The 22488-nt window shown below is 39.7% G+C and overlaps 1 protein-coding gene across 3 annotated transcripts in view; it reads left to right on the top strand.

Moving 5' to 3' along the window:
- RERE (arginine-glutamic acid dipeptide repeats) overlaps positions 1-22488 on the top strand; it is a 416989-nt gene that overhangs the window by 83097 nt on the left and 311404 nt on the right. The window lies entirely within an intron of this gene.

Raw genomic sequence — 22488 nt, 5'->3', positions numbered from 1 at the left:
CTGTATCTAGAAATAGAAGCTTTAATATGTAGAGAAAGCAACTAAATCCTTGATTTTACAAAGGATTCAAGACACATCTGCTTAATTCTCAAAATTTGAAATTAACAGACATTAATTTTTTTTTGGTTTTATTCTAGCAAATTAACAGACTGTTACTTTGGTGTAGATAGTATTACTCAGTTTATTATTTTTTAATGTAATTTGTCAAAGTCTCCTCTGTTTTGAAATATATATGAGAAATTTTCCTTAATCAAATTTTCCTTAATATAAAATACATTTTAAGTTTATTCCATTCAACTTATATATTCTATTCAATATATGCACTCAATTTATTACTCACACTTTTGAAAACTTTCCTGTACAGAATAACTCACCCCAGCCTTTGGAATAAATTTTAGTTACTGTTTTCCCCTGACTTCATTCAATCCATTGTTTTGGTTTCTTGAGTTTACCCATTTCTCCATATTACTTCTCCATTTTGTTGATTTTGTATTTGTTCTTTTTGATGGCAGTAGCTCCTTTTGCTCAGGAGAAAAGATTTCTCAAGTCTGATTGTAAAATGTCTTGAATTGTCTTGTTTTACATGGATACACACCTTTGGTTATTACTTAAGAGAATCACATGTTATGGTTATATGGCAACCTCAGATCTGGGATATTTCATGAAATGGAGATATCAGCTGGTCAATGCCAGCAGGAATTTATTTTCCAGGTCCGGATCTGCCCATCCAAGTGTCCTTTCAATAATCACACACCTTTTGACCATGTTACTGTCCACTTCTCTATAATAACATGTTCCGTGAATCTCTGGCAGGAGCTAGAACAGGGGTGGGCAAGCTTTTGCTGAAGAGGGCCAGATGATAAATATCTTGTGCTTTGTGGGCCATGTAGTCGAGCTGCAGCTATTCAGCCTTGCTTTCGTAGCACAAAAGCATTCAAAGACAGTATGCAAGTGAATGGATGTGACTGTTTCCAGTAAACCTTTATTTATGGACACTGAAATCGGATTTTACACAATTTTCATGTGCTATGGAATGTTCTTTCTTTTTATTTGTCCCCCCCCCCACCGTTTATTATTATGGAAACCATTCTTTCATTTATGGGCTGTACAAAAGCAGACGGTAGGCTGTTTGACCCTTGACCCATGTTTTGCTGACTCCCTGAGAAGCAAAGAAGAACCCAAAGAAGGAGGCACAGAACTGGTTGCTTAATTTCATGCAGATATCCAGGGTTGCTTTTGTTATCATCAAAAATAAAGTAAATGGGACTTCCTGGTGGCTCAGTGGTAAAGAATCCATCTGCCAGTGCAGGGGGCATGAATTTGATTCCTGGTCCAGGAAGACCTCACATGCCACAGAGCAAGTAAGCCTGTGCGCCACGACTGTTCAGCCTGTGCTCTGGAGCCTGGGAGCTGCACTGCTGAAGCCCTCGTGCTCTAGAGCCTATGCTCTGCAACAGGAGAAGCCCGTGCACTGCAATTAGAGTGAAGCCCACACAACAAAGACCCGGCACAGCCAAAAATAAATACATAAAAAATAAATACACTTCTTAATGTGAGAGGAGATAGAAATGATGTAATTTTTAATGGTAACTTCAACGTTTGGGTTTAGTTATAATAGAAGATTAAAGGTGGTTTTCTCCTTCACATATTAAATGTGGAAAATTGTGACGAGCTATGGAATAAAACTTTTCACTTAAACATTGTCAAAAGACTAGCATACACAGGAACTGTATAGATTTGTTTGATATGAAAGTTTCATTTAAGGGAAAGAACTGCCTTCCAGGCTGTTTTAGCTTGTGGTTTCGATCTTACTGTATTCTGTCCCTGCCTGATTTGTGCAATCTAGTGATGGTGATTCAGAGCTCAAAAGTAGATTGTCTCTAATTTTTATCCTTTCTTAGCATTTGAGTTTTCGGTTTTTAAATCTGAAATAAAAACCAAACTGTTGTCTCTACAGGTAGGCATTGCTTTCCTTCTGCTTAAACTTAAAAATACAGCCTGTTTGTTGGCTTTTGTTGGCACTGAATAGTGCTTGGACACTACATATTTCACAGCAGACATTTTTCCCACTTAACACTGTGAGCAGTTGGTTAATTTGAAGATCTGTTACTGCTGTTGATCCTTGCTATGACAAAAATCAATGTACACAACACAGCCTGAATTAATAGGGCTCAAACTCATTAGGCCATGAAAATGGTTTAATCAACAGTGAACCCTTTAAAGACCTTGTCAGATAGTATTTTATAACAGAGTCAAGGGAAAAAAAATGATTAGCACCTAAAAATATTCTTTGTTTCAGAGTTTATATTCTTCCTTTTTAAAATTCTCTTGAATGACTTCTAGGGTTGTCCCTATGCTCTGTTTAGAGGAAAAAAAACCCCTATATTTGTATTTATTATGTTGGACCATAGCCATTCAATATAATTACTCATCTCTTAGTAAAAGCTGTTTCAGACACTGAAACACACTTTGTTTATTAATCCGTATTTCTCACTAGAGGGTATATTTTGTATGAGTGTTTAGATTTTCTTCCTCTGGATTCTCCTGCAGTTTTAGCCTTTTCTGCCTGCTCACCCTTACTTCCTCCTCGACCTCCTTCAGTTTGGTAATAGTTGGCTGATTTGATGTTTGTGGGGTGTTCAGAATTTGATGGCTGCCTTAGTGTGAATCAGCGATCCTTTCTAAGCATCCTTTTCCTCTTGTGAAAGTTCTTATTGGATTGAACTGTGGGTAGTTTGTGAGAGGTAGCTAAAGATCAAAGGGGAGACCTATACTGACTGGTAATAAATTGAATTTCCCTGTTAGATAGCTTTTTATTTTGGGGTGCAGAGCCTGAGTTTAGTCCTGGTTCTGAAATGTACCAACTTCATGGCTTTCTTGAAAAGATGTCATTTAATACCTTTCTTGCTGTGTTTGTTCATTTATAAAATGGAGAGAACGATAGTACTCATCGTTTAGGAATAGGGTCATGTATGTAACGTACTTAGAATAATCCTGGGCACATGGTTAGCACTCAGTAAATACTTGTATTATTGCCATCATCATTATTTACAGTTTGAATGAAAAACAGCTAATGTGAAGATTAAGCAGGAAAAGGACATTATCAGGATTGACTTATGGAAAAATAGCTTTCTTAATTGAGAGGAAGTTAGATGCAGGGCCAGGTGAGCAATGGTAGAGGCAGTAAGGCCAGTGTTAAAGGTTGAATTGCATCCATTCCAGATTAGCATGTTCAAGTCCTAACCCCATAGCTCATTGTGTGTTAGTTGTTCAGTCTTGTCTGTTTGTGACCCCACGGACTGTAGCCCTCCAGGCTCCTCTGTCCATAGAATTCTCTGGGCAAGAATACTGGAGTGGGTTGCCATTTCCGTCTCCAGGGGATCTTCCTGACCCAATGATTGAACCTGGGTCTCCTGCATTGCAGATGGATTCTTTACCATCTGAGCCACCTATGTATGTATATATAATTATCTTCACTAACGTCCCCCAAGGACATAAAATACTGCTGGACTTACAGTTGTCATTCAGAAAATATTTGAATCATAGGTGTAACATTATTCATAAATACCATCATTGGCATCATTGTGATGTCAGCTAATTTTTAATTTATCATTTACTACATTCCAGTCATGGGGGCAAGTTTTGTTTTCTTAAATAGGAATCCTATTTAATTTTGACAGTAAGTATAGTATATTTTTAATCTCATGTTGCAAATCACATATACATATGATGAGGCAGCCAAGACTGAATATTTAAGTAACTTGCCCCAAATGTGCTCTTATTTGGAAATGGGACCATTGCAGTGTAGTTAGTTAAGAAGAGAGTGAGCCCAAATCCAACATGCCTGGTGCCCTTATTAACTGGGAAATCGAGGCACAGAGATAAACACACAGAAGGAAAATGATGTGAAGGGACACAGGCCGTCCACACGCCAGAGAGAGGGGACTGGGACAGACTCTTCCCTTACAGTTTTCAGAAGAAGCCAACCCTGTGGACACCTTGACCTCTGGCCTAGAGCCTTGAAGATTTTCTACTGTTTGAGCCCCTCAGCTTGTGGCACTCTGAGGGCAGAGACCTGGGAAACTGACACAACCAGCTAGGGAGATGGTGACATTCTGAACTGAGGCAGAGGTGGTGGTCCTGAGGAGAGGGAGACAGGTGTTTAAAATGCAGAACCAGTGTGTGCTGTGTGTTGTCACTTCAGTGGTGTCTGACTCTTTGTGACACCATGGACTGTACCCCGCCAGGCTCCTCTGTCCCTGGGGATTTTCCAGGCAAGAAAACTGGAGTTGTCATGCCCTCTTCCAAGGGATCTCCCTGACCCAGAGACTGAACTTGAGTCTCTGTGTCTCTTGCTTTGGCAGATGGGTTCTTTTCCACTAGTGCCACTTGGAAAGCCTGAGGAACCAGTAGTCCTTAGTAACTGATAGGCTGTGAGGAGGCGGCAGAAGTAAGAGATTGTTTTACTTGGGTGGATGATGCTACCATTAAGTGACACTGAAAATATGTGAGGAAGAAAAGGTGTGAGGAATGGGGTTGAGTTTGAAGTGCATGTAGGACCTTGAGGGAGGGGCCAAAGGCAGGCGGTTGGATGATTCTGCACCTGAAGTTCAGGAGGGAGGTTGGATCTGGATCTGATAATGATCATTTATGGAAGCAGGACTTGAGAACATTGTGTGGAAATTGCTTAGAGTGTACAGTGAAGTCTCTGAAGACACCCTGTAGGTAGGTCCTCCGAGGAATACTCAGATTTAAAAGTGGCAGGCAAAAGAGGGGTGGTTGTAGAACAGAAAAGGGTGCTGACTAGAGACTCGGGACAGGATGGTGCTTAAATGGGAGGATGTACATTAGTATATAGCATTGCTTAGGTGGTTTTGTCACAGTGCTCAGCAGCCCATCTGTAGGAGCTAATATTTTTCATGCTTTTAAGTGTCAATTCTTGTGCCAAGATTTCATATGCATTAGCTTATTTAACCTTCAGTACAACTCTAAGCTAGGTATTATTATTCTTACAGATGTGGCAACCGAGACATGGAATAATTAATTAATTTGCCTCAGATTACACAGGGAGTGGGCTGTACAGTAGGAATTTAAATCTAGGTGGGCTGACTCCTGAATCTGAATTCTTACATACTGACCAGGATGCCTCCTAACCCAGAATCAGGTTGAAGATTTTCTGGGTAGATATGAGGCAGGAACAAAGGACGCTGAAGGATGAAGATGCTAGGAAGAGCAGTGGAATACAAATGGAATGTCCAGTTTTGTGTCAGAAGTAGTGGGTTGGGGTTCTCACTGAAAGCCAGGAAGCTGGCGGAAAAGATCGAGGTTACAGGAAATGTGCCGGCAAAAAGTTACCTGGCCCTACGGCCTCTCTCACGGGCTATAACTAATGCTTGAAGCCAAAGCCGGAGCCAAGATCTTAAAATCTTTTTTTCAGGTTTCTGTGCTGACCCCCTCAACTCGAAGTGAACAAATGGAATTAAATATATTGTGATTTTGATGGAAATAATTTGAGGAGTAAGGCAGACTTGTTGTAGAAATATTATATATCTCTATTCAGGTTCTCAGTGAAGTATGTATATATATATACACACACACACATACATGCACACATATGAAATGTTTATAAGACAAATACAGTAGTTTTGTTTATAACATCTTATGTGTTTTTTCTTAAATTTATTCCTAAGACTGTTGTTTGTATTGTGAACCCCTGCCCTGAATTTCTAATTGATATGCCTGATTTTTATTTATTGCATAGTAACATTACTAAACTCTTATTCTGATACTTTTCTAGTTTATTATCTTAAGATCATTCCCAGTTAGGCAGTCATATTGTCTGCAGATAGTGATTGTCTCTCTCTCTTTTTAAACCTCTTTTTCTTGTCTTACTTCAGTTAACTGGATCTTCAAAAAATAATGTTAAATTAAAAAAAGCAGGGAAGGGACTTACCTGGTGGTCCAGTGGGTAAGACTCCATGCTTCTACGCAGGGGTTACGGGTTCTACCCCGGGTGTAGGAAGTAAGATCCCAAGTGCCGTGTGGCATGGCCAAAAACAAACAAAAAGCAGAAATAATGTTAAAGGTGGCACTAGTATACATCCTTGCTTTATTCAGGATTCCTCTAATATTTCACATTCATAATGATGTTGAATATTGGCTTGAATTGTAGCTTTAAAATCATGTGATGGGAGTTTTTTTTTTAACGGCCAATTTTATCAGTTACCATTCTGGCAAGGCTTCCTTTAACAGAAATAATCTTCATCTCTGCCATTGTGTGGCACTCTTGGCTGAATTAAGGGTGGACTTTGAACATGTCCTGAGGGAAAAGGTTCCCACTTAGCCAGTTCTCTGACTGCTGCATCTGTGCCATTTAGCAAAGTGAGCTCATGCAACATCTTGTCATGAGCTGGATGTTCATGGAGTCTCCCAGGAAAGAAAGGATGACTCTCCAAGTAGTTCATTTGGATGAAGTTGACTAGATCCATTCAAATTTGATACATCAATGCCTTTGTACCCAAAGCTAGCCAAATTACTAGACCAGGGACTGCTGCTGTGACCTGGAGTCAGGGTTTCCAGTACTGGAACAGAAGTAGCTTGTCTCCTGGACCACAGACTGATGGGTCAGAGCTGAGGCCTTTGTATCTTGCTTGATGGCAGCCTCATCATTTCCTCGAAGGTTTGGAGAGTGAAGGGTGAGGACGCTACATGTCCTGAGCTGTACTGAGCACTGTGGCTTCTTAATCAAAGCAAAACCAGGCTCAAACTATCCCTTTCCCCAAGGTTTAATTTCATTCTTCAGCATCCAACGGGGTGTTTAAGAAGTTTGCAGTGGTTGAGGGACAAGCCAGGTGATTAAGTTCTGTGGCCCACCTTTTTAAGAAGAAGGTATAAAGGAAAGTAAATTTTAGCAAATTTCCTATTTGCTGAAGGTTCTTCTTTAATAGAGTACTCCCTACATTTGTGGGAGGTTTTCTTTTCTTTATTTTTCCCCTTCTTCGTTTTGTTCTGCTTTAAATGGCTCAGTTGTGAGAAATAGTACTATGTATCAAGTAATGGGTAAATGTATGCAGATACTTGCTGTCTGTGTTTTTGGCAGTACCATGTCCCAGTTCAGTTCAGTTCAGTGGCTCAGTCGTGTCCGACTCTTGGCGACCCCATGAATCGCAGCACGCCAGGTCTCCCTGTTCATCACCATCTCCCGGAGTTCACTCAGACTCAAGTCCATCGAGTCAGTGATGCCATCCAGTCATCACATCCTCGGTCGTCCCCTTCTCCTCCTGCCCCCAATCCCTCCCAGCATCAGAGTCTTTTCCAATGAGTCAACTCTTCGCACGAGGTGGCCAAAGTACTGGAGTTTCAGCTTTAGCATCATTCTTTCCAAAGAAATCCCAGGGTTGATCTCCTTCAGAATGGACTGGTTGGATCTCCTTGCAGTCCAAGGAACTCTCAAGAGTCTTCTCCAACACCACAGTTCAAAAGCATCAATTCTTCGGCGCTCAGCCTTCTTCACAGTCCAATTCTCACATCCATACATGACCACAGGAAAAATCATAGCCTTGACTAGCCGGACCTTAGTCAGCAAAGTAATGTCTCTGCTTTTTTTTTTTTCCCCAATGTCTCTGCTTTTGAATATACTATCTAGGTTGGTCATAACTTTTCTTCCAAGGAGTAAGCATCTTTTAATTTCATGGCTGCAATCACCATCTGCAGGGTCCCAAGGTGGGAAATATGAAATACCCCTTTTGAGAGAGCTGATCAAGAAGATCGGGTGAGGAAGTTGAGCCTCAGTTTTTTTTGATTTGTATTTGAATTGTGAAATTTTCTGTTATCATACAGTTCATTTAGTCAGTTAAAATATACAGAAGTGCTTTGGAACTGACTTATTTTGATATCACTCTCCAGAGGACTGGATCTGCTTTGTATAATCTGAGTCCCTTTCTCAACTCTAGTATTCTCTTTTTCTTTAGGCATTTTCACCAAATATTATGGTAGCCTTAAGATATACTGTGTGGGTGGATTTTAGTGAGGCAGAAACCTGACTAAAATACCGAAGAAAGATAAGGAGGTGAGACAATTGAATGTGCTAGGGAGACTGTTAAGGAGATGACTGGCCTTTGCTGGACATGGAGTTTCCTGAGGCCATTATAGAGCATTTGATGGCTGTTGTTGAACCTATCAAGTTATAAACCCAGCGAGTTGGCTCTCCCTTATAGTAAGTGGGACATTGTCCTGAGGATGGAACGGACCTCAACAAATAAAGATGGTTGAGACTTAAGTAAGGGGCTTAGAATTTCTTGCCCCTTCTTCTTTGCCTCTAAACTGTACACAGTTGAGTATTTTGTGGTCCGTCTGTCATTTCTGTCCTCAGCTGTGTCCTGGAGGAGCTGCCTGCCCCCTTCTGATGTTCTTTGACCCCTACCGGACTTGACACACATCATCTCACTAGTGCCCTCCAGCTCCAGCGTCTTTTCTTAGCCATTTCATTCTACCTCAGGCAGTGTTTAGTGTCCATCTTTTGTTTCTCTTAATTTTTCCTTGGTTATCTCAAGAAAATATTTCTTTACAAAACCTGACTCTAATTATGGCAGGTTAAATATAGAAAGTTGAACTAGTCATATCGGCACTAAGGAAGAGAAAGCCGTGCATTTACAAAGTAAAACTGGTTGTCAGAAAGAGCCTCTTCTCAGCCCTTGAAAATACCCAGAAGGCCCATTTAAACCCTGTGCAAGTATCAATATCTCCTCCTTTGTCAATTAAACATTTTTGCCTCAAATACCAACATTCAAAATAAATAGAAAATGACTTAATTCACTTCAAGAGTCTTACAGGTATCAGCAGTATTGTTTCCTAAAAATTTTCACTGGAAAAATACAGTGAACTTCTTAAGGGATTTAGTAGGTTAGTGACCTGACCTAGAAATGTAACAATAATTTATAAAATGGTTTCTGTGGAAACGTGTAGTTTAAATTATGAATCTGCAAGTGAACTCATGGATCATACTGAGGTTATAACTTGAGAACAGCTTGTGTTTTATGTCATATCTAAAAAGTGGTCATGTTTTTACATCTTTCTCTGGAACCCTCACTTTCACTTTTCACTTTCATGCATTGGAGAATGAAATGGCAACCCACTCCAGTATTCTTGCCTGGAGAATCCCAGGGACAGAGGAGCCTGTTGGGCTGCTGTCTATGGGGTTGCACCGAGTCGGACATGACTGAAGCAACTTAGCAGCAGCAGCAGCAGCAGCAGCAGTCCTGTTGATACTGTAATCTTATGACATCTCAGTTAATAGTATCAAATCTAATTTTCACTCCCTTACTTAAAGCCTTTCAATGACTTCCATAGCACCCAGTGGGAGTGAATGCAAGATGGCAGCCACCATAGCATGTCATGTCTTAGGAATACTGCTTCATAAAACTAACATGTGCCAAAGAGACTGAACTGCTCTTAATGTGCAGTGATCATCCCACCTATTAGTAAGTGTGGTATAATCAGGGTCTTGGAACCTTAGTGATCACTTTAGCAGTTCTTTTTCCCTGGTCAGGGTAGAGTGGTGGGATGACCAGTTTGTCCCTGGGACCTTTCTTGTTTTAAAATGGGAAATCCTGTGTCCTGAGACCCTCTCAATCCTGGGACAGTTAGTGGGAGAGAAAGGAAGAATGTGAATTTTCAATAAATAAAATGTATTTAATTGAAGGATAGTTTATTTACAATGTGTTAGTTTCTGCTGTATAGCAAAGTGATTCAGTTATGCATACATGTATAATATTCTCTTTCATGACGAATGTGAATTTAAAAATTTATCAGATATTTTCTTGCCGCTGGGCCTTTGCACCTGCTATTCCCTCTAACTAGAATGGGCTAGTTCCTTCTCATTCTTTTAAGCCTCGTTTAATTGTTCCAAGAACTTTTAGAAATAGGTTTAGCTTGCCTGGTTTGGGTACTTACTGTGCCTGTCCCAGAATAACACTGATCACTCCTGACTGTGATTGCTTGTTCAATTAAGAAGGCAGAGCTGTGTGGGACACTGATGTGGTCCCCATGGTTGCACATTAGAATCACCCGAGGAGTTTTCTAAATTTTAAAAACAGTCCACACCTCATGGCTGCCAAGATTGAGAATGATGAGTACTGAAAAGGGTATCACCCAGGTCAGGTGCCTCTTTCCTACCCAAGAGAAAGAGGTTTTAAGAAACGCTTGGATAGGGAAACAAAAACAAAACTCCCAAACTGTTCCATTTCAACTCTCCTCTTGGAGAAGGATCTCATAGAAATTTTCAAATGCATAGATTTTTCCTGGGCAAGGTATTAACCAGAGTGCTTCTCTACACAACATTCACCAATTCTTAGTTCCTTTCCCCCTGCTTCATTCTGTACCAACCCCAAACTGGGGTTGTCTGTAATGCCTACAGAGAGGTCTGAGACTGTTGAGGGTCTTAGGAAAGCACGGCTCACAGGTGACATGAGAATATATTGTTAGCTGTCCAAGCTATGGTAGCCTAGGGTAGTGGTCTTCAGAGTGGGGATGCTACTTCTCCAAGAACAAGATGTGCAAGATTATTGATCCATTAGGGTGCAGGAGAAGCAGCAAAAATCTTGTTTTAAAATTTTAGTAGCACCTGGATATATTTCATGTAGAGATACATGTATCTTGGGATGTGTGCTTCTTGTCTGATCTTGCAGGTTTGCAGTTACTTTAAGAACACTTTTGGAACTTCCCTGGCAGTCCAGTGGTCAGACTCCATGGTTTCAGTGCAGGGGGCACAGGTTTGAGCCTTGGTTGGGGAGATAAGATCTGTGCCCCTCAGCATAGCCCAAAACAAAACAAACAGCCCCTCCCTCCCTAAACCCCACACTCCTGTAGTGGCCTGTGAGGTTCTCTCTGACCTTATTACTAGTTCATTGTCATCTCCCTGTCCTGTCCCTCTGGCCCTTTTGCTGTTCCTGAAACACTGCTAAACACACTAGCCTTTGCCCTGGAGATTCCGGCTATCTGGAATGCCCTTCTCTAGAGATCCCCTTGGAGCTTTAAGCTAACTGCCTGACCTCCTTAAAAGGCTTGCTCAGGTGTCATTTCGCCACGAGTCCTAGCTTGAGCACCTTGAGCACCTAGCTTGAGCACTGTTTTTAATGTGGTAGCTGGCGCCCTGACCCCTGCACACTCTTCATCTTCCTTAGCTTGCTCTAAGGTTTTTCTTCCTTATTAGCGCATTGGATACACTGTAGTATATCTCTGGGTCCTTTGTTTCTCCCTGCAGAACATGTGGCCAGGACACTTTTTTTGTTTTGTTCACAGGTGTGTTCCAAATGCTTGTTAAGAACAGTGTCAGTTCGATACATTTTTGTTGAATGATTAAAGCATCTGACATAGTAGGCTCAGTAGTTTTTTTTTTTATGGCATGAATAAAATATTTAGGAAGTTTGGGAATACAAAAAATGAATAAAACATGCTTTATGCCCTTAAGTATTTCCAGTTAGCAGTGGAGACCAACATGTAAGAAAATAACTTTAAACTTGTGAGAATTGTAGCAGTAGAATATGTGGAGGGTAGAGAGGTGGCATTAAGTTGTGGTTAACTCTCCGGGGGTGGAGATACTTCAAAATCAGTGCCCCTGAAAGGGATGAGTCTAAATTTAAAAGCCTTAGCCATGCAGGAACCTGCATAAACTCAGAACTTGTTTGTCCAACATGAAATGAGGAAGATTCCTAACATCAAGATTACTATTTTATTTTTTGTTTTTAAAGAATAAGATTAGTAATAGTCTCCTCTTGGAGAAGGATCTCATAGAAATTTTCAAATGCATAGTTTTTTTCTGGGCAAGGTATTAACCAGAGTGCTTCTCTACACAACATTCACCAATTCTTGGTTCCTTTCCTCCTGTTTCATTCTGTACTTTCCAAGCCTTAGTTATTTCAAGCAATTGCTCAGTCAATAAGTATTTATTTGTTAAAAACTCACCTGTGTATGGGTGGAAATTGCTTTGTTGTTGTTCAGTTGCTCAGTCAGGTCCGACTTTTTGCAGCCCCTTGGACTGCAGCACACCAGGTTTCCCTGTCCTTGATCATCTCCCAGAGCTTGCTCAAACTCATGTCCATTGAGTTGATGATGCCATCCAACCATCTTGTTGCTTACTGGAAATACATTGATCTCATTAAAACAACAAAATCCTTGGCCAATTAATTGTGTGCCTTACCCCCACCAAGGGTACACATTTAAATAAATAAGTGTTTTAGAAAAAGAAAATCAGGGTTTTTAATCCAGCAATTATAGATAGGCCTGCTTTTACTAGTCCAGAGGAAATGGAAAATTATTTGAATACAGTACTTGTGACTCTGTAGAAGCCCTTTCTTTGATAGACACACATCTATTCTCTAGCTTGAAGCAGATGGCACATCTCCATTGTTTGTTCCTCTGTGTTTGTTTTATGTAAATTGGTATTATTTTAATAATTTCATATGTTCTGCTTTGGTAGTTATGTGTAGAAGAGTGCCTGTTGGAAATGTATCTATCTGCTCCTCCCCTCCTACCTCCACCTTTGTCTATAATACACCTTAGGCTTCTTTGGATATTTAGTAATGTCTTGAGGACATAAATTGGGAGCACAAAGAATCAGATCACTTAATTTCATCCAGATCGCTGGTTGGAAGACTTAGACAATAGCATGTTGAGATTGCTTGCCACTGCAGTCTTGTTCCATGGGGATGAGGAGGACTGGGAGGGAGGAGCCAAAGAATAGGCTTCCTACTGAGACAGAGGCTGCCTGTTGTGACCGTTGCTTTGCTTGCAGGACCCAGCTGAGTACCTGTCCAGACACTCCTCCTATGTTCAAATAAAGTAGCAGCAGTGGTAACAGAATGAAAAGCAAAATGTTGTCTTTCCTGCCCTCTCTTGCATTCCCCCTCCCCACTTTTATTGAGTAATGTTCTTTGTAAACAAATAATGAATTGCTAACCTCACTGAGCTCCTTGGAAGAAAAGCTATGACAAACCTAAACAGTGTATTAAAAAGGGATGTTACTTTGCCAACAAAGTTCCATATAGTCAGAGCTATGGTTTTTCTAGTAGTCATGTACAGATGTGGGAGTTGTACCATGAAGAAGGCTGAGTGCCAAAGAATTGATACTTTTGAACTGTGGTGCTGGAGAAGACTCTTGAGAGTCCCTTGGACAGCAAGGAGATCCAACCAGTCAATCCTAAAGGAAATCAGTCCTGAATATTCATTGGAAGGGCTGATGCTGAAGCTGAAGCTCCAATACTTTGGCAACCTGATATGAAGAGCTAACTCACTGGAAAAGACCGATGATGCTGGGAAAGACTGAGGGCAGGAGGAGAAGGGGATGACAGAGGATGAGATGAGAGATGGTTGGATGGCATCACCGACTCCTTAGACATGAATTTGAGCAGACTCTGGGAGATAGTGAAGGACAGGGAAGCCTGGTTTGTTGAAGTTCATGGAGTTGCGAAGAGTTGGACATGACTTAGTGACTGAACAACAACCTCCCAGTGCAGGAGACGTTGGTTCAGTCTTTGGGTTGGGAAGATCCCCTGGAGAAGGAAATGGCAACCCGCTCCAATATTCTTGCCTGAGAAATACATAGACAGAGGAGGCTGGTGGTCTCAGTCTATGGGGTCGCAGAGAGTCAGACATCACTTCATGACCGAACTACAATATCACTGATGGGGCGATTTGGGCCCAGGCTGATTGTTTTCATCAGTTTCTTACCAATGAGTCCGTGGTGGAGTTTGTGCTCACAAACTCAGTGTTCATTAGAGCATCTCTTGTGGGCCCTCCATTCGGCTCAAGGCTTTGCTTGAATCATTTCATTTCATTGTTCTGATAACCGTATGTAGGAGGTACTATTATAGTCACATTTTACACGTGAGCGTATACTTGCCCAAGAACACTCTGTGAATGAATCGTGGAGCAAGGACAGTGTTGGCCATCTGACTCCAGAGCTGGCACCTTTCACCATCAGACTAAAGTACCCAAAGTCTGGACAGCTTGGTCAAGAGCTGGGGCTGAAATGTTGCCTCCTGCTCTTAGAGGAGCAGGTGAGGAGAGAGCCTCACTCACCACTAAGATCCCCTGGAAAAATACCCAGAATTACATCTCACTGCTGGTGAAATGAAAGAACTGTGTTAGCCCCCAGAACTGAAGAAATTTCAGCTGACTTGGTGCCTTGTTGGAGGTCAGAGGTGATTGACTTCCACCATTGCTTTTTTCTCATGAACTCCAAGGCTGTTCTGCTTTTACCCATCCAGCTGGCTTGACTTTCCGAATTTTGCGACTCTTGAGTGTGGAAACAGGCCCACTGCCTCAGCTGGTGGGGACTGAAAAGCAGCAGGGGGAGACACTGCATTTTCATCTGACCTTATTTCTTAAGAAAATCTTTAAAGCTGTAGAAATCTGACAGCTTTAGAATTTATAATTTTAGGAATTTATGTGAAAGGCCAGTACTCCCTAAGGTAAGCTCACTTCTTTTCCTTTCATGTGTCATACCTGCTCTTGTTCTTATTCTCACACTCTCTGTGAGCAAAGAAATGGAGGCTATAGCAGGGGTAGTATTAGTAAAACAGATGTTTCATACTTGAAATTGGATGCCCTTAGCGGTCTTATGTGTTAACCACTCTTAACAACTGTGTTTACTATTGAAACTGGAAATACAGATTTGATTATAGCTTAACCAGCTTTATTTTTGTACTGCTCTCCTGTAAATGGATTATTTTTAAATTTTTGCTGCAAGCCCTTTTCCACTACTTAATTGACTCTTCAGTTACCACTTGCAGTACACATGTCAGCATTCCCATGGACACTAAGCACACACAATGTAGTTGGCACAAAGGCAGGTTCTTTGTGAATTACTGGACTCTTTCTCTTGCTTTTAATGCTGAAAGTGGAGTCCTTTCTGATTTTCTTCTAGTTCTCTAATGGAAATATAGGGAGTGTATGTCAGTCTCCCTTTAAAGTCCCAATAGCTCTTGGTGGTCATCATAAAATTACTCATCTGAAAAATAACAGATTGCAAATGAAACAGGTGTCCCAGTAGTATTTGTTTTGCTGCCGCCTAATGATACCTCTGTTTGAGTCACCGAATACTTCCAGAGCATAACCTTTAAAGTGGGCTCCCACATCTTAATTTGCTACTTGGCACATTTAGTTTTCACAAACTAGAAGCAAATTTTGTTTCATGAGAAACTGCTTGCCAAGTTTAATTTAGGTCGTCTTAGAGGATTATTAATGAACTTGTGAAGTGTATGTGAACACTTCTTATTGACAAAACAGTGGCATTAAAATTCAGCACTGTTCTCAACAAAAGAGAAAGTGTGGTGTTTGGGAGATACTGAAAAACACCACTGTTAACATGATGATAAGCTTGCAGTTTTGCCTCTAACTAGTATTTGAAAACATTCTCTATTTTATCAGTCTTATTCTCTTAAAAAAAAAAAAAACTTTTAGCTGTTTATGGAACATATCTTTGAATAAACAAATGGGTAAAATGCTTAAACATTGTTTAGAGAATTTATGTTAAATTCTTTGAAACTAGATAATGTGTTTGTACTTTTGCTTTTATGGCATTTATCTTTTAAAAGCTTTTACTATAGGTAGTGATATATTTCTCATTTTATGTATACTAAAATTATAATGATTGAATCTGGTTGTTTTATCATTCATTTTTTGATTTCTTGGATTGTTTCTGTGTTTTTCCTTTAAAACACAAAAAACTGAGTTTTTGTTTTTTAAATGGATTGCCTAAATTTCAAGAATCTTGCCAGCAGGTGGAAAAATGTAGTACAACTTTATATATGAAGAAAAATAGATTTCAGTCCTGTTACCTGTGTTTAGGATCTATCTTTTGGCTTCTTTGGCTGGATTTCTTTCCCTCCCACCACCCTCTGAAATTTGCAACTCTGTTCACCAGGTGACCAAAGCATATCCTGAAACTTTAATGGTGTGTGACAGTGAATTTCTTAAATAACTAAGGTTTTTAGCAACATTTTTGTTAATGTTTGTCTTTCAGCAACATTTTGTTACCTTCAAGTTAGGTAATATATATACATGGACTTAATGAATCAAATGTGGTACACGATTTATTCATTTTTTTTTTAACACTTTCCTCTTCCATCCTTGGGTCTTACTCCCCAGAGAGCCCACTGTAACTTTTTAAAGCATTTCTTTTGTTAACTCAGTGTTGAGAAAGGACATGCTTATGTTTTTATTTTATATTTTAGGTATTATTTGCTGACCTTGCCCAATGAGAGATGAGAGTTTATCCTTTTTATATCACCTACTTTCTCTTCCTCCATCTTCCTAATGCAGTTAAATACAGTTTGTAATTAAATCAGTATAGAATATTTCTGTTACAAGGACAATGTATATATTATTATAGCTGAAGCACATATTGTATTATGATTTAATTTTCTTTCTTGTACAACATCATCTTCTTTCCTGTTATTAATTCATTTCTTTCCCCCACCTCCCACCCCTTGGTTTGTTTCTTTGCTTAATTTTGTAGATTCCTATCTTGAAATCAGCCTCATAGTTTCCAACAATACTATATAAAATTCCTTTCAATATAATGGAAACTATGGGAAACCTATAAATCACTCTTGGTGATATCCCTCCTGGAACCCCTTCTCTTGATTTAATGTCTAGAACTGCCATATGGCTGTTGGAAGGTGTCTTCCCTTTTGTGTCACTCTGGACATCATCTTAGAGGCTAGTTTTTGTAGATTTTTTTTTGGGGGGGGGAGTTCCTTTTCATTTGTGAAATAACTTCCTGAGAAACAATGTCTAGGAAGTAAATGTTTCAAGGCTGTGCATGTCTGAAATGCCTTTATTTTTAACTCATGCTTGATTCATAGTTTGGTTGGACATAGAATTTTAGGTTGGATACTATTTTTCCTCAAAATTTTGAAAGCATTGCTTTATTGTCTTCCAATATTCAGGGAAAAAAAGCCTGGTCAGTATAGAGTGTACACTAAACTAAAAACTAGGCTTAAGTTGTTATTAAAGGAGTGCCTTTTGAAAGATAAGGAGGACACCTAGTTGGTTGAAAGTGAAAATCACTCAGTCATGTCTGACTGTTTGCGACCCCATGGACTGTATAGTCCCTGGAATTCTCCAGGCCAGAATACTGGAGTGGGTAGCCTTTCTCTTCTCCAGGGGATCTTCCCAACCCCCAGGAATTGAACCCAGGCCTCCCATATTGCAGGCAGATTCTTTACCAGCTGAGCCCCCAGGGAAGCCCAAGAATACGAGTGGGAAGCCTATTGCTTCTCCAGTGGATCTTCCCAACCAAGGAATTGAACCAGAGTCTCCTGCATTGCAGGTGGATTCTTTACCAGCTGAGCTAACAGGGAAGAATGCCATTTTAGTTCCATATGTTAAAAGAGGGTAGTTTAATCCGCTTGACAGTTACAGCTACCTTCACACTTTTAATGTTTACTTCCATAATATAGCTATAGGAGATTAAACTACCTTCTTTTAACATATGGAACTAAAATGGCATTCCTTCCCTGTTAGCTCAGCTGGTAGCTCAGCTGTAGGACTTCCCTGGTGGCTCAGATGGTAAAGCGTCTGCCTACAATGCAGGAGACCTGGGTTTGATCCCTGGGTTGGAAGATCCTCTGGAGAAGGAAATGGCAACCCACTCCAGTACCCTTGCCTGGAAAATCACATGGACGGAGGAGTATGGTAGACTACAGTCCATGGGGTTGCAAAGAGTCAGACAGGATTGAGCAACTTTCACTTTCATATATAAAATAGATAATTAATAAGGATCTCCTGTATCGCACAGTCCTTCTCAATACCGTGTAATTACCTATATGGGGGCTTCCCTGTGGCTCACATGGTGGTGAATCCACCTGCAATGCAGGAGATCTGGGTTGGGAAGATCCCCTGGAGGATGGCATGGCAACTCACTCCAATATTCTTGCCTGGAGAATCCCATGAACTGATGGGCTGTAGTCCGTGGGATCGTGAAGAGTTGGACACGACTGAGTGACTAAGCACAGCACAGACCTATGTGGGAAAAGAATTTTAAGAAGAGTTGATAGGGGCTTCCCTGGTGGTCCAGTGGTTAAGAATCCACCTTGTGATGCAGGGGACACAGGTTTGATCCCTTGTCTGGGATGATTTCATATGCCGAGAAGCAACTAAGCCTGTGCACTACAAGTAAAGCACACAGTGCTTTAGAGCCCGGGAATCAAAACTGCTGAAGCTGGAGCACCTAGAGCCTGCAACAAGAGAAGACACCACAATGAGAAGCCTGTGCACCATGACTTAGAGAGTAGCCCCTGCTTACTGCAACTAGAGAAAGTCCTCATGCCTCAGTGAAGACCCAGCACAGCCAAAGATAAATAAGAATGGATATATGTAAATCTGATTCACTTTGCTGTACAGTAGGAACTAAAACATTTTGAACCAACCATACTCCAATAAAAAGGTACTTGCTCTTTGGAAGAAAAGTTATGACCAACCTAGACAGCATATTAAAAAGCAGAGACATTACTTTGCCAACAAAGGTCTGTCTAGTCAAGGCTATGGTTTCTGCAGTAGTCATGTATGGATGTGAGAGTTGGACTATACAGAAAGCTGAGCGCTGAAGAATTGATGCTTTTGAACTGTGGTGCTGGAGAAGACTCTTGAGAGTCCCTTGGACTGCAAGGAGATCCAACCAGTCCATCCTAAAGGAAATCAGACCTGAATATTCATTGGAAGGACTGATGTTGAGGCTGAAGCTCCAATACTTTGGCCACCTGATTCGAAGAGCTGACTCATTTGTAAAGACCCTGATGCTGGGAAAGCTTGAAGGCAGGAGGAGAAGGGGACAACAGAGGATGATGAGATGGTTGGATGGCATCACCGACTCAATGGACATGAGTTTGAGTAAACTCCAGGAGTTGATGATGGACAGGGAGGCCTGGCATGCTGGAGTCCATGGGGTCACAAAGAGTCACACATGACTGGGCGATTGAACAGAACTGAACTGATACTCCAATAAAGATAAAAATCCTGTAATTACATATGAAATAGAATTCACAAATGATAAAACAGTTTTTTTTTCCCACACAGTTTATTGTGTTGATAAAGCCATTTTTTAAATTGCTAAATAATGACTGATAAATAAAATATCTTTGATGTTGGATATGTTAGGAATTTTAAAAAAAGCTGTAATGGCTTTAAAAGCAAAACCCAACCATTTTGTTGAAGATAAAAAGTTTTTTAGTTAATCTGCACTGATATGGTTTTTTAGCAAGAATTTTCATTTAAGAAAGATTGTGATTCTTATATTTGATTATAATAATTAATATGATAAAAATGAGGTAATCAAGAGAAAACACATATTAAATGGCAAGTGTCAGTTCTTAACCCAGTTGCTAATTGTTGCTAGGTGGTTGTCTTAGTGTTGGTTACTATGGCTTTCCTCTTGCCTTTATAAATGATCACAAAAGATAAAGTTTCTCATCCTACACCTACTAAATTAGTTCCTATGTACTCTTGAAAGAGAGATAGCTAAGAAGATTTATAATTCAGATTCTATAGCAAGTCTTATTTTAGGATAATGTGCTTTTCTGGTTGTTTGGGCACCTTTTTGGCTTTTTCCCCAGGGATGTTAATCTTTGGCTGAAAAGAATAAACTCTAGTTCTCCATAACACCTGACTGCAAACTGCAACCATAAAGCCTTAGACTGTTAAAACAAACATTTCTCAACCTTATAGCAGAGACTTCCTGTTTTTAAAGCTTTTCTGACCTTCCTAAGAAAAAGACCAATACTGCTGAGGTTACATCCTGTGGTTATTATCATTTAAAAAAAAACAACTATTGAATTTTTCTCGTGTATAAATGATTAATGCACCAAAAAAATGTAGATAGCACTGGACAGTGCTATCTTTGCTAGGCCTTCAATAAAAGATAATAGAACCAAGTCAGCTTTTAATGCATCTCTGTTTGTTCAAGGTCTGCTGTAATTGGAGTGTCAGGAAAATCTCACATTAAAGGGACCTACCCTATTCTGGGGAGTTTGTAAAGGAAGCATTTGGCAGTCATTTCCTTTTGCTTGTGAGAATGAACATGCTTTACATTATAATCGTTTAAACATAGAGTCTGGTGATGGGGCATGCATAGTTTTTGCTGTAGAGTTAACTTGCTCTGAAGATTAGAGGGAATGTTCACTGTTTAGGTTCTATTGTTAGAATGAATCACATGAAGTAAATGTTAGAAAGTTAGCCCGTGCCTTCCTTTGTCCTAAGTTGTATTTCCTGCAGCCCAAATATTTGCTTTATCTAGTCAGTTAAAATTAAACTTGAATGGATGTTCAAATGAATGTCTCCCTCCAAAGAAAAGAAAAGAAACCATCCTGTATTGTTAAGAGCAGACATGCTTAGACTCTGGCTTTTTATTTTTGTTTTAATTGATGTATTAGATGTTTGAGTAGATATTTTGAACTAGAGTCTTCTGACCTTTTTTAGAGAGAAGTGATTGGTTTTTAAGCAGAAAAGTACTGGATCTTTAATGCCACTTGTGATGTTGAATCTGGCAAATGGTACTTATTTAATGTTTTGAAACATTTGCATTCATATTTTCCCTTAAATAACTGTTGGTGATTTATATTTTCTCTTAAATAACTTCAGTTTACTGGAGGCAATAGTACAAGAAAAAACAGAAAAAAAATTTTTTTTAGGAAAAGGGCGAAACAGTGTTTTGGATTTGTAAGCATTGTCTGTTTAATATTTTAAATTCTTGATATGGTGATTCCAGCTGGGGATTTTAGTTGTTTTAAGATTACTTCCTATAAACTTGGCTGGATCTCCACACTGATTTTTATCACATATTGTCAGGCCCTATTCTAAACATCCTGTCAAGGTCCTGAGATTCTGAGCTGTTTCTTCTACAAAACTCTTGTTTCTTATTCATAAAACTTTTCCAAATGAGAAATCTCTCTTCTTAACTGTATTTTTGTCCTCTCAAAGTATCACTCTGATGGAACATTATAATTTCATCTGTACAATCTGAGATCTCTAGTAAAGTTTTAAAAATAGAGATGAAGATGTCCTTAAAAATATTTAAAGCAGATGCTGTCGTACAGGTCTGTCTTCTCTCAAGATATGTTTCATATCCCACATCCATGAGAGTGCCACACACTTGCAAAAACTAAAACCTCCAGATCTGGCCTTTGATCAGCTTCCTGTGTCAGAAGAGTTTGCAGTGAGTGCACACTGGAACCGGCGCTTCATTTCTGCTCACTGTTCTTAGAAAAGCAGGATTTGGTGTGCTGCATGCTGTTTGTTTTTTTCCTCCTTTCTTTCTAGGAATGTATTTTAATAATGTTGATGATTTTGTTCTCTATGAAATAGCACCTTAAATATTTATTAGCAATTTATCACTCAAACATATACTTGAGTCTGTACTGGGAAGTGTAAAACAAAAGTAAGCTTGTAGTTTAATGTCCAGTCTTAATCTTGTACCTATGCATTTAATTTGGAGTATGTGATGTTCATAGTTTTACCCAAGGTTAGCCTCCCTGATTTGTAGGATCTAATTTATTTCCAGTTATTTTAAAAGAGTATATTGTTTCCAACAGTATCCAGGTTGAAATTAACTCAGATTTATTCTGAAATGTAAAAGAGTAGCTATTAAGATTCTGGCATTAGAGACATAAGAATTCACTTTCCCCCAATAATTTGGAATATTTGCCTAATTATTGCATCACATATGTGAATGGTTCTCTGTGTGAGTATGTACAATGATCATCGCTATCCTAGTTGGTTTGTCTTCATGTTTCTGTTCTTCTGCACCCTTACCTACAGAGCAACTGTGTGATTTAGTCATTAAATGTTGGCGGAATGGAAAGTGATGTGATTAATGAATGGGATAGGTAATTAGGCAGGCTTCCCAGGTGCAGTAGTGGTTAAGGAATCCACCTGCCAGTGCAGGAAACTCAAGAGATGTGGGTTCAGTACTTGGGTTGGGAAGATCCCCTGGAAAAGGAAATGGCAACTCACTCCAGTATTTTTGCTTGGAAAATTCCAAGGACAGAGGAGCCTAGTGAGGTACAGTCCAAGGGGTCACAAAGAGTAGGGCACGACTCAGCAACTGAACTTGCACACATAGGTAATTAGGTACAAAGGTATTTTTAAAAATCGTGTTAGTAAACCTTGATTTACTGTTAAGACTTGCAAAGTATGTATTAGATGGTAGTTAGCTATTATTAAATAATATGTTATTCAGTATTACTAAAAACTGAGAAGTATATTATGTTTCATGTGCTAACTCTGATATCACATACATTTTATGGTATGTCATGATTTCCTTTAAAAAGAAAGGGCATACTATTAATTCTTATACCAGAGTAACAGGAGTTCATGAGACTAGTTTGGGGAGGCCATGACGTGTTGGGGAAGAATATTTTTATTTTGTTGAGGATGATTTGAGAGTGTCTGTGGAATGCCTTCTGGTTGAGTCCAGAGAGAATTAACAAACTG

Source organism: Oryx dammah, unplaced genomic scaffold, assembly GCF_014754425.2.
Source record: "Oryx dammah isolate SB20612 unplaced genomic scaffold, SCBI_Odam_1.1 HiC_scaffold_21, whole genome shotgun sequence".
Classification (NCBI taxonomy): domain Eukaryota; kingdom Metazoa; phylum Chordata; class Mammalia; order Artiodactyla; family Bovidae; genus Oryx; species Oryx dammah.
The sequence above is the reverse complement of the archived record's forward strand: the minus strand, read 5'-3'. Positions and strand labels throughout refer to the sequence as shown.